General features: G+C 39.2%; 2 protein-coding genes across 5 annotated transcripts in view; both read right to left on the reverse strand.

Annotated features, from left to right (window-relative positions):
• The window catches only part of LOC127443443 (prolactin receptor-like), a 57,619-nt gene extending 52,248 nt beyond the window's left edge, over positions 1-5,371 (reverse strand). For all 4 annotated transcript variants that reach the window (XM_051702065.1, XM_051702066.1, XM_051702071.1 and 1 more), the window contains exon 1: positions 5,219-5,371. The gene's annotated coding sequence lies outside the window, so the exon portion shown is untranslated. The remainder of the gene's footprint in view (positions 1-5,218) is intronic.
• LOC127443464 (uncharacterized) overlaps positions 1-13,306 on the reverse strand; it is a 231,435-nt gene that overhangs the window by 43,093 nt on the left and 175,036 nt on the right. The gene's annotated exons all lie outside the window — the stretch shown is intronic.

The following is a 13,306-nucleotide window of genomic DNA, read 5'->3' on the forward strand; positions in this document are numbered from 1 at the left end:
GCCTGACCAGCTAAAAACAGTGTTCAAAAACCAGCCTGACCAGCTATTGTATGACCAGGCTGGGCAACTAGCTAAAACCAGCCAACCAGCTTATGCTGGTTTTAGCTGGTCTTTTCAGCAGGGCAGCATTTAATGAATGGCTTTGCAATGTAAACATCATGAAGTATGTACATACAATAATATTGTACCGTAGCACCATACACATACATATACACATATAGGCATAAAACGCAACACTCAGTTTTATACAATATGTAACGGGGGTCCCGGCTCCGTCTCTCTACCCACAAAGGGGTCCTTGGCCTGAAAATGGTTGAAGACCCCTGGTCTAGAAATTAATAGAAGTTTGTAGAAGCGCTTGCTTCATAGTTATCGGAGCTGCATGGAGAGCTCCAATGATGCGAGAAGGCAAGACACGTTTGTGGAATGATTCACGAACGAGTTGTGACACGGAGCGCGCCCCGCCACTTGCGGAGCCGAATTCGGCTCGGGTCTGTTTGGACAGAAGCTGTATATAGCCATAGTGAGCTGTAGCAAGGTCAGAGCAGATGCTGCTGCCGCAGCGAGCTCACGATCAAATGTCTGCAATGATTTGGAAAGATAATAAGAGTAATAATAATAATCTGTAATAAGAGTAGCGGTCATTTGAAAGGAAGTTTGCTTGTTGCATGATTGCCCCTGCATTCCAAATGGAATAAATCACACTCCGAAGGGCACCTGGAAGGGAGAACAATCATGATAGTTATGTTGGAAGATAACTTCAAACGGAACTTCTGATAATAATGGCTTAAAAGTGAGTTCAGAATTTTTTGAGTCCCCTACTTCTTGGCTCTCCAAATATCTCACGGTTGATGGTAAAGTCTTCGAAGGGTATTGGGCATGGAATGATCACTGAATGGAACATGCCCTAAACGAGCTGCACAGTGAGGTAATCAGGCTGACAGGAATCACCTGTGTGGGAGAACCGGACTGAAATGCTGGAGTGTGTTGGACTAATGTTTGAATTAAATTGTTAATCTTTTGATTCCCTCGCATTAAATTGAAGTTGTAATAGAGCTCAAGTGGCATGAAGCCGGAGTAGTGCCCATTCGCGGAAGCAGCCTCACGCTATAGGGACTGCTCCGGGTGGAAAAATAGGATGAGAGAACCATGTGTACCATGTGAACCGCCATAGGGGGTTGTACGACAGATTTACAGTGAAGCAGTGGCCTGTGCGGAGGCAGCCTCCACTCCAGGTCTGCTTTGGTGAGGAAAGATGAGAATAAAAGAAAGACTGTACAAAAACAATGCTTAAATTGGCAGCCAGCGTTGCCACAAAATATTAATAGTGGCTGCTGCGGCAGCTTGGTGAGGGCGTATGCTTTGCACAGAGTAGTGTGTCATCCAGAACTGTCACATGGATCTGTCGTGGGTAACTGGGCGGAGCCAAATGCTGGAGGAATCGTCACAGCATGGATGTAAGCAACTGTTTATATATGTGCTTACTCTGGCAAAGTGATTGGTCGGATTAAATTAACATGCTCCTCCCGAACTTTGATTAAACTCAAAGTTTTTAATATAAAAAATAAAGTTTTAATAAACATTTGTGTCCTTAATATTTGTATTATGTGGTGAACATTTAATAAAAGCAATAAAGCACTCGAGGCTGTCCAATATTGTGAATAAGTCACGACTGAAGGGGTTCCTCCGCTTTTTTAAACGTTCATAAGTTATTATTAATAATCAATTCAACTATGGATAAAATGAATGTGATGTTTATTCTGGAAACAAACTGTCGCACTCTATATATGACAGGTGGTTGAAAATACACTTTTTGCTCAAATTTAATTTCGAAAAATGTATTTCTTTAAAACATTGCTCACTGATTAATCTTTCACAAATGACCAGGAACGTGAATTAAAGTAAAAAAGTCATTTTTCTGGTTTCATGTTGACTTTAAAAATCTGCTCACCCTTACATTATGGACGTGTGTGTGTGTGAGTAAGTGTCTGTGTGTGTGTTTGTGTGTGTGATTGTGTTTGTGTGTGTGTGTGTGTGTGTATATGTGAGTATGTGTGTGTGTGTGTGTGTGTGTGTATATATGTCTGTGTAGTGTGTGCGCATAATGACAGGATGTGTGTGTTGGTATTTGGTGCTATCTGTCTCACACAAGCGTGCACAACTGATCGCTTCAGCTGAACGGAACGACCCCACACACACGCGCGTCCATTACTTGATAAGTGTTATCAGAGAGCACTTGTGTAGTTTGTGTGGCAGTTGTGAGTTCTAAGAAACAGGAGGGCACGCGAGATGAAGACGATTCAGGCCGCGATTCGGCGAGCCGACAGAGAGCGTGATTCGTTTAACAGACCTCAACAGGTCCAATACACAAAGATACACACACACACACACACACACACACACTCACTCACAACACACACATAGAAACACACACACACAGAAACATGCACTCACTACACTCACACACACACACATAGAAACACACACACACATACACTCACTACACACACACACAGAAACACACACACACATACACTCACTACACACACACACGCACATAGAAACACACACACACACACACACAGAAACACACACACACATACACTCACTACACACACACACGCACATAGAAACACACACACACACAGAAACACACACACACACACAGAAACACACACACTCACTACACACACAAGCACACATTCACACAAACACACACAGACACTCACTACACACACAGAAACACACACACACACTCACTACACAAACACACACACACACAAACACACACACAAACATACACAGATACTCAATACACACACAGACACACACACACACACACTCACTACACAAAAACACACACACACTACACAAACACACACACACACACACACACTACACAAACACACTCACACACACTACACAAACACACACACAAACACACATACATTCACTACACAAACACACACACAAACACACATAAACACAAACAAACACACATACACACTCACTACACAAACACACACACACATACACACACAAACATACACACACACACAAACACACATTCACACACAAACACACATACACACACAAACACACACACACACACACACACACTACACACACACACACACGCACTACACAAACACACACACATGTACACACACACACACAAACACACACACACAAACACACACACAAACATACACAGATACTCAATACACACACAGACACACACACACACACTCACTACACAAAAACACACACACACTACACAAACACACACACACACACACACTACACAAACACACTCACACACACTACACAAACACACACACAAACACACATACATTCACTACACAAACACACACACACAAACACACATAAACACAAACAAACACACATACACACTCACTACACAAACACACACACACATACACACATTCACACACAAACACACATACACACATACACACACACACTACACACACACACACACGCACTACACACACACACACACGCACTACACAAACACACACACACGTACACACACACACACACACACCCACACACACACACACCCACACACACACAAACACATACACACCACACAAACACACACAACATACACACGCACACACCACACAAACATACACACGCACACAAACATACACACGCACACACATACACACATAAACACACACACCACACAAACACACACACACACACACACACAAACATACACACGCACACACACACACAAACATACACACGCACACACCACACAAACACACACACAAACATACACACAAACACAAATACACACACAACCATACACACGCACACACCACACACACAAACACACACACACCACACAAACACACACAACATACACACGCACACACCACACAAACACACACACACACAAACACACACACACACAAACACACATACACACACAACCATACACACGCACACACCACACAAACACACACATACACACACACACACACAAACACACACACACACACACATACACACGCACACACCACACAAACACACACACACACAAACATACACACGCACACACCACACAAACACACACACAAACATACACACGCACACACCACACAAACACACACACACACAAACATACACACAAACACAAATACACACACAACCATACACACGCACACACCACACACACACACACACACACACACAAACATACACACGCACACACACACATACACACCACACAAACACACACAACATACACACGCACACACCACACAAACACACACACAAACATACACACGCACACACCACACACACAAACACACATACACACACAACCATACACACGCACACACCACGCAAACACACACACACACAAACATACACACGCACACACCACACAAACACACACAAACATACACACGCACACACCACACAAACACACACACAAACATACACACGCACACACCACACAAACACACACACACACACAAACATACACACAAACACAAATACACACACAACCATACACACGCACACACCACACACACACACACACAAACATACACACGCACACACCACACAAACACACACACACACACAAACATACACACAAACACAAATACACACACAACCATACACACGCACACACCACACACACAAACACACACACACACACACACAACCATACACACTCAAACTGTGTATAAAGAGCGCTCCATGTTTTGACATTTCATGTATTCACCTTTCTTCATACGAGTACACATGTGTACACATTAGTATAGAAATAAACAGAATTGTGGTCGAGTGAATAAATCTAAATAAAGCTCTGACGATGAGTGCATTTGATTACAAGCGAATAATCACGATGCGTTTGACTGTACTGCATCTTATGGAGATTATACATTCACATCTTATATTTATATTTACGGAAAAGAAAAAGAAGAAATCCTCTCGATTTTCCCTCTGATGTGAATCATGAGACACACGAGATAATTATCCATGATACTGAGACATCAAATGTTTCACTCCGAATGAAAACGGAAAAACGGACTCCTTTACAATATGAAACATGATGATGTTTAAATGAAACTAAGTGAAACAAAACGTCTCGCTCTCTAACCCCAGAACACGCAAATTAACGCGCGAATTGTCTCTTCTAAGTGATATAAGTTCATTTAGTAACGCAGCATCTTACCTGTCACAGAGAGAGTTAAAGATCCGTGGAAATGTTCTGCCTAGAAACCATAAGATCATTACACGAACCCCGCTGACAACAATCCGCCGGTTCGGTCCACAGCTCAGATGTTCAGTGAATCAAATGAATCGCAGGTCCACTGAGTGTTCTGAGCTCCACCTGATCGCGCGTCATCTGCTGCTGCCGCGTCGCGCATTGGTCACTTATTTACCAAACAACAACATTCACACAACACACACACACACAACACTCTCACACAACACTCACACACAACACTCTCACACACAACACTCACACACACAACACTTACACAACACACACACAACACTCACACACACAACACTTACACACAACACTCACACACAACACTCACACAACACTCACACACACAACACTCTCACACACAACACTCTCACACACAACACTCACACACACAACACTTACACACAACACTCACACACAACACTCTCACACAACACTCTCACACACAACACTCTCACACACAACACTCACACACACAACACACACACACAACACTCTCACACAACACTCACACACAACACTCTCACACACAACACTCACACACACAACACTTACACACAACACTCACACACAACACTCACACAACACTCATACACACAACACTCTCACACACAACACTCTCACACACAACACTCACACACACAACACTTACACACAACACTCACACACAACACTCACACAACACACACACAACACTCACACACAACACACACACACACAACACTCACACACAACACTCACACACACAACACTCACACACAACACTCACACAACACTCTCACACACAACACTCACACACACAACACTCTCACACAACACTCACACACAACACTCACACAACACTCTCACACACAACACTCACACACAACACTCACACACACAACACTCTCACACACAACACTCACACACACAACACTCATACACACAACACTTACATAACACACACACACAACACTCACACACACAACACTTACACAACACACACACAACACTCACACACACAACACTCACACACACAACACTTACACAACACACACAACACTCACACACACAACACACACACAACACTTACACAACACACACACAACACTCACACACACAACACTTACACAACACACACAACACACACACACAACACTCTCACACACAACACTTACACAACACACACACACAACACTCACACACACAACACTTACACAACACACACAACACTCACACACACAACACTCACACACACAACACTTACACAACACACACACAACACTCACACACACAACACTTACACAACACATACAACACACACACAACACTCACATACACAACACTTACACAACACATACAACACACACACACAACACTCACACACACAACACTTACACAACACACACAACACTCACACACACAACACTTACACAACACACACACAACACTCACACACACAACACTTACACAACACATACAACACACACACAACACTCACACAACACATACAACACACACACAACACTCACATACACAACACTTACACAACACATACAACACACACACACAACACTCACACACACAACACTTACACAACACACACAACACTCACACACACAACACTTACACAACACACACACAACACTCACACACACAACACTTACACAACACATACAACACACACACAACACTCACACAACACACACACACAACACTTATGATTTACAGGAGCTTCATTTACTTTAAAAACCGAAAAGGAAAAGCTCGAATGTACGAAAGAATCATTCAAGTGAGTTTTATTCATTTTCAACACAAATGTCACAGAAGAAGACTGGGGCTAGTTGTCACAGGGGTTTGAGTCACCAGTGTGATTTACTACCAGTGATTTTGTATATAATATGGATAGATTTGAACTGAAAGTCAAAACAATGGCTTGATATTTCTTGTTGCCTTTTACATTTTACTATTTCATGAATTGTTTTGTTTCACAATCATCTTACTGTTAACATGTTTCTGAAAAGCCTGTAATTATCTGTTTCTTGGGGCATGTTGTTACAAAAGGTCACAGATGCACTGTATTTTTTATCCTGGACAGTAACAGTGGAAATGTTAAATGGCTTTTTGTAGTAAAAAGTGTGACAACTAGCCCCATTCACCTCTGTGTCATAATTGTTCATTCACTTGTTATTTATCAGTCAATATGAGAGTGTGTTTGACCCTGTTACTGAGGACAAACTAGTGTTACTCAATACAATTGATTTAATTACATAAATGACGGAGAATGGATTAGTTAAGTAAAGATTTTACTGATGGCAGTGTACAATGCCACACCAGACTGTTATTTACTTGAGTTAAGATGTGGGGCATTGTGAGGGAAGACATGAATACAGTATAATTATTGCATTATGAAATCATAATGACGTATGAACAGCATATACACAAACACACTGTTCATTATTAATGTCAATATAAAACATTTTAAATCCTTCTTTTCACCTTGCATCTGATTTACGTTTCTTTTCTCTGATCTTTGAGACAATGCTAATAGAGATTTAAATATATTGCATATGAGTTATATGTTATTTTTAAAGAAGAGCAAGTACTTTTACTTTATAGAGAAAGCCATCTTTAGTTTTTCATAGTTTGTCTCAAATGTCCATCAAGTGGTCAACATCTTTAGAAGTCTTTAAGGCTGATAATGCGAGCAAGAATAACCAAATAAATATATATAAAGGCATATTCCGGGTTCAACACAAGTTAAGATCAGTCGACGCCATTTGACAGCACAAATCTGTGTCCAAGTGAGACACTTACAATGGAAGTCAATGGGGTCAATTTTTGGAGGGTTTAAAGGCAGAAATATGAAGATTATAATTTTATAAAAGCACTTACATTAATTCTTCTGTATTATTTGTGCTGTAAAATTGTTAAATTGTCTATAACTTCACACAGATGTGGTTAGTAAGTGATTTAATCACAGTAAAATCATGTTAACACACATATTGTTTATGTCTTGTGTCTATACTTTTGAAACAATGAGTATTCTAATGTTTACAGATTATTGACCCCATTGACTTCCATTGTAAGTAGGGATGTATCAATGTATAAACTGCTGATATTTATTGGCCAATTATTGACCAAATTAAAACCATCAGCATATGGGTAATAAACATGAAAACGCTGATATGGAAAAACGATGGTTTATTTATAATTAATTAGTAACACAGATTGTAAAAACTCCACAAATGCACAATGCAGAAATTATAATAGCCACAATATGTAGAAGGGTTTGCACTCCTAAGAACATGTAATATTGAATTTTTATTCTGTCTCGTTCTCACGTTAATGTGGAAAAAACAGCATTAACGAACGTGACGGTTGTGAAAGCGGCACTTACCTATTGGGTACATGATGAGGGAAACCATCCAAAACACTTTGAAACCTGCAGACTTTGACTTCTGAGATATCGTTATGATATCCATTAATGCTCTATGATTGATTGAATTAAGATTGAAATGACAACATGGCTTTGTGCGATTACTAAATATTAAAAGGCTGCGTTTCTGCATTCAGCGTTGTGTGAGCATGCGGCGCCCTCTAACGGTCTTGACAGCATTATCTATTGTTTATTATACCACTATTACAGAATTTATAAGGGGATTTTGTTCCTTTGATTTATAACTTTTTATTTCTCCATGATGTGGTTGACATTTCTGTGGAATTGTCCAACATATGCATAGTATGAATTTATAATGTTCTATCATATACAGCACATACATGTAAAATGTGAATTCTGTTGAGTGCAATTTTTTTTCATATCAGTCATCATGTTATCATATTTAGTTTTTTTTTTCTTTCTTATCTTCTATTTATCTTTCATTGTGGCTCTCTTTAAAATGTTGGCCTGTCATGTTCAACAGATCTAATGTTCAATGGAAATTATTTATTATTTGTACATTTTAAAAGCATAATTCCAAAGTAAAACAGTGATCTGGTGGCAAAATATAAATATCAGCCTATATTTTTTTGTTAAATTCGGTATTGGCCAAAAATTTAATATCGGTGCAATTGTAAGTATAATAATAAGTGTCAACACAGATTTGTGCTTTTTTTAAAAGAAAATGAGGGATGAGTCAAAATAATTTTTTGTGTTAATCAACATTATGACACAAATGCTGTCGATTGAGTTTAACTTGTATTGAACCCGGAATATTCCTTTAAATAAATATTTATTACATTGATTTTACATGAACTATACATAAAATACACACTGTTTTAATAACAGTATTTTGAACTGAAACAGGTCAGATTTGTCCTCTGTTCACAGTGACATGAGAAAAAAATTAGCTAAAAACATAATTTACAGTTTAATTACATTAAACTCTCAATTATAATTGAACTAATCTTATTTTAAACTACACCATGACCCTGATATTATCTCTTTATTTATTTATAACTTCCACTGGCACATCATATTTCATTTGTGTTCAATCATTGAAGGAGCTCTTCTGGGATAGTTATTAATAGATTAATGTTCTTCAGTCACTTTGGAGTGTCACACATGTTCTGATATGTGCGTTCATAATGCACATTTTACATGCATTTACATTTATGCATTTGGCAGACGCTTTTATCGAAAGCGACTTACAGTGCCCTTATTACAGGGACAATCCCCCTGGAGCAACCTGGAGTTAAGTGCCTTGCTCAAGGACACAATGGTGGTGACTGTGGGGATTGAACCAGCAACCTTCCGATTACCAGTTATGTGCTCAATTTACTCTGATGGTTCTGGTGAAAATATACCGGTCATCAGGGTGTGCGTACTGAAAACAGAGCCGAGACTGACTGTGCACAGAATCCTTGTTTCAATCGGTGTTACGAGGGCCAGTTTCCAGAGATGTTCATGTCTTCTACTCGTTTTCCCGCCACTATGGACTCTGATGCCGCAGATCATCGTTGTAAGACCAGAGGAACACATTATATTCTTAAAAATCTGCTCTATCTCACGCTGGATCGTTGGTTGATTCTTGGGATTCGAGTTCAGTAAAGATGACACTGGTCAATGCAAAATCTCTTTCAAACACAACTTTTATTTTCATCTTATACTGTAAGTTGGACAGTTTTATTACAGGAACATGGCTTAATGCTGCTTGAGTTTAGCCTCCTTGTTGAACTTTCCCCAGGTGGATGTGCCTTCTTTAGCACCCCAAAACTGCTTTCTAGCTACTGTTTTTAACCCTAAAATGCTGTGTGTATCAAATATGAATCACAATGTTTGATGGCTCCTGTTTCACTCTCTGTTCAACCTATGGTATGTAAGTTTCACATGTTTATGGCACATTTAGTAGTTATTTGTGAAAGTGGTTTCAATGTTTATATGGATCTATTTAAAATGGCAGCGGAGGCGAAAAGTGACTCTTATGTTGGGATAAATGACAGCTGATTTTAATTAAGTAAAAGTGACAGTAATGATTATATTGTTACTGATATTTTAAAATGAGTATTTGCTGAATATAAGCAACTTGTGCTTGGTTCAAATGTTGTATATTATTTTATTGAAAAAGCCCCTTTGAAATCCATGTATCAAATATGATACAACAGGCTTTTGAGGAATATCTCTCCATCACCGTTACATTACATTCATGCACACCACAAAACAAATTATTTTATAAGATATATTAAAGTGTGAACTGATATTTCTGTGTATTTTCATATATGCAGCGTGCTCTGTCATTATAAAGATCTCATTATTTTACATCACAAGTGATTATGATGATGTCATCTTACATCTTATGATGAAGTTCATGAGACCCAGCTAAACAACAATTTCCCTTTTCTAATTGTCAATATGGTGTTTGATGTATAAAATACATATGATAAAAATTGTTTATTGAAAAAATTATATTTTATTCATATTGTATTTGATACTGTGATACATTTCAATCCATATTTATAGAGCAAGGAGAGGAAGTTGTCATGATCAAACTATCAAACATTTGGTATCTCTGAAAAGCCCAGAGTCAAAATAGTTTAATGTAATAAAAAAATAAAATAAAAAATCTGATCATTCTTTTTTTTTTGTCAGGCTTTACAGGGTTAAACATCATTACTGTCAGCTATCAGAGTTTAGATTTTACCCACAAGCAGGATCACTCACTAGATCTATCACTCACTATTATATTTATATCTCCCGATCTGCAATGTTGACATTATTAACAATCGTTTGTCCGATTATTTGCTTGTTATTTATAATGTTACTTTTCCATGTGGACCTTCTAGTTTTCAATCTTGTTTTTCTTGCTCTCACCTAATCACTTTATCTACAGCAGAGATACTCAAATTACATAGCTCGCAAGACACTTTTAGAAATTACATGGTGACCAGGGGCATAGGCGCAAAAACCATACTATATACAACACATATGGGTGCATTATTATTCTATAAAATATAGAATAAAATTACATTGAATAATATGATGTGGTAAAACCTAGTATACTTCACTTGGTCACCTTATCACCTCACCTTCATCAAAACAGTCTTAATTGCTGGTCAGACACTTTCATTTTCCAGAACAACTTAGTCAGTGTTAAATTACAGTTGTGCTCAAAAGTTTGCATACACTGGCAGAAACTGTGAAATTTTGGCATTGATTTTGAAAAAAACTGTCTTTAATTTAAGGATAGTGATCATATGAAGCCATTTATTATCACATAGTTGTTTGGCTCCTTTTTAAATCATAATGATAACAGAAATCACCCAAATGGCCCTGATCAAAAGTTTACACACCCTTGAATGTTTGGCCTTGTTACAGACACACAAGGTGACACACACAGGTTTAAAATGGCAATTAAAGTTTAATTTCCCACACCTGTGGCTTTTTAAATTGCAATTAGTGTCTGTGTATAAATAGTCAATGAGTTTGTTAGCTCTCACGTGGATGCACTGAGCAGGCTAGATACTGAGCCATGGGGAGCAGAAAAGAACTGTCAAAAGACCTGTGTAACAAGGTAATGGAAAGATATCAAAACCTTGAAAATGCCAGTCAGTACTGTTCAATCACTTATTAAGAAGTGGAAAATTCAGGGATCTCTTGATACCAAGCCAAGGTCAGGTAGACCAAGAAAGATTTCAGCCACAACTGCCAGAAGAATTGTTCGGGATACAAAGAAAAACCCACAGGTAACCTCAGGAGAAATACAGGCTGCTCTGGAAAAAGATGGTGTGGTTGTTTCAAGGAGCACAATACGACCATACTTGAACAAAAATGAGCTGCATGGTCGAGTTGCCAGAAAGAAGCCTTTACTGCACCAATGCCACAAAAAAGCCCGATAACAATATGCCCAACAACACCTTGACACGCCTCACAGCTTCTGGCACACTGTAATTTGGAGTGACGAGACCAAAATAGAGCTTTATGGTCACAATCATAAGCGCTATGTTTGGAGAGGGGTCAACAAGGCCTATAGTGAAAAGAATACCATCCCCACTGTGAAGTATGGTGGTGGCTCACTGATGTTTGGGGGGTGTGTGAGCTCTAAAGGCACGGGGAATCTTGTGAAAATTGATGGCAAGATGAATGCAGCATGTTATCAGAAAATACTGGCAGACAATTTGCATTCTTCTGCACGAAATCTGCGCATGGGACGCTCTTGGACTTTCCAGCATGACAATGACCCTAAGCACAAGGCCAAGTTGACCCTCCAGTGGTTACAGCAGAAAAAGGTGAAGGTTCTGGAGTGGCCATCACAGTCTCCTGACCTTAATATCATCGAGCCACTCTGGGGAGATCTCAAACGTGCGGTTCATGCAAGACGACCAAAGACTTTGCATGATCTGGAGGCATTTTGCCAAGACGAATGGGCAGCTATACCACCTGCAAGAATTTGGGGCCTCATAGACAACTATTACAAAAGACTGCACGCTGTCATTGATGCTAAAGGGGGCAATACACAGTATTAAGAACTAAGGGTATGCAGACTTTTGAACAGGGGTCATTTCATTTTTTTCTTTGTTGCCATGTTTTGTTTTATGATTGTGCCATTCTGTTATAACCTACAGTTGAAT

The sequence above is a fragment of the Myxocyprinus asiaticus genome, chromosome 7, assembly GCF_019703515.2.
Source record: "Myxocyprinus asiaticus isolate MX2 ecotype Aquarium Trade chromosome 7, UBuf_Myxa_2, whole genome shotgun sequence".
NCBI classification, from domain to species: domain Eukaryota; kingdom Metazoa; phylum Chordata; class Actinopteri; order Cypriniformes; family Catostomidae; genus Myxocyprinus; species Myxocyprinus asiaticus.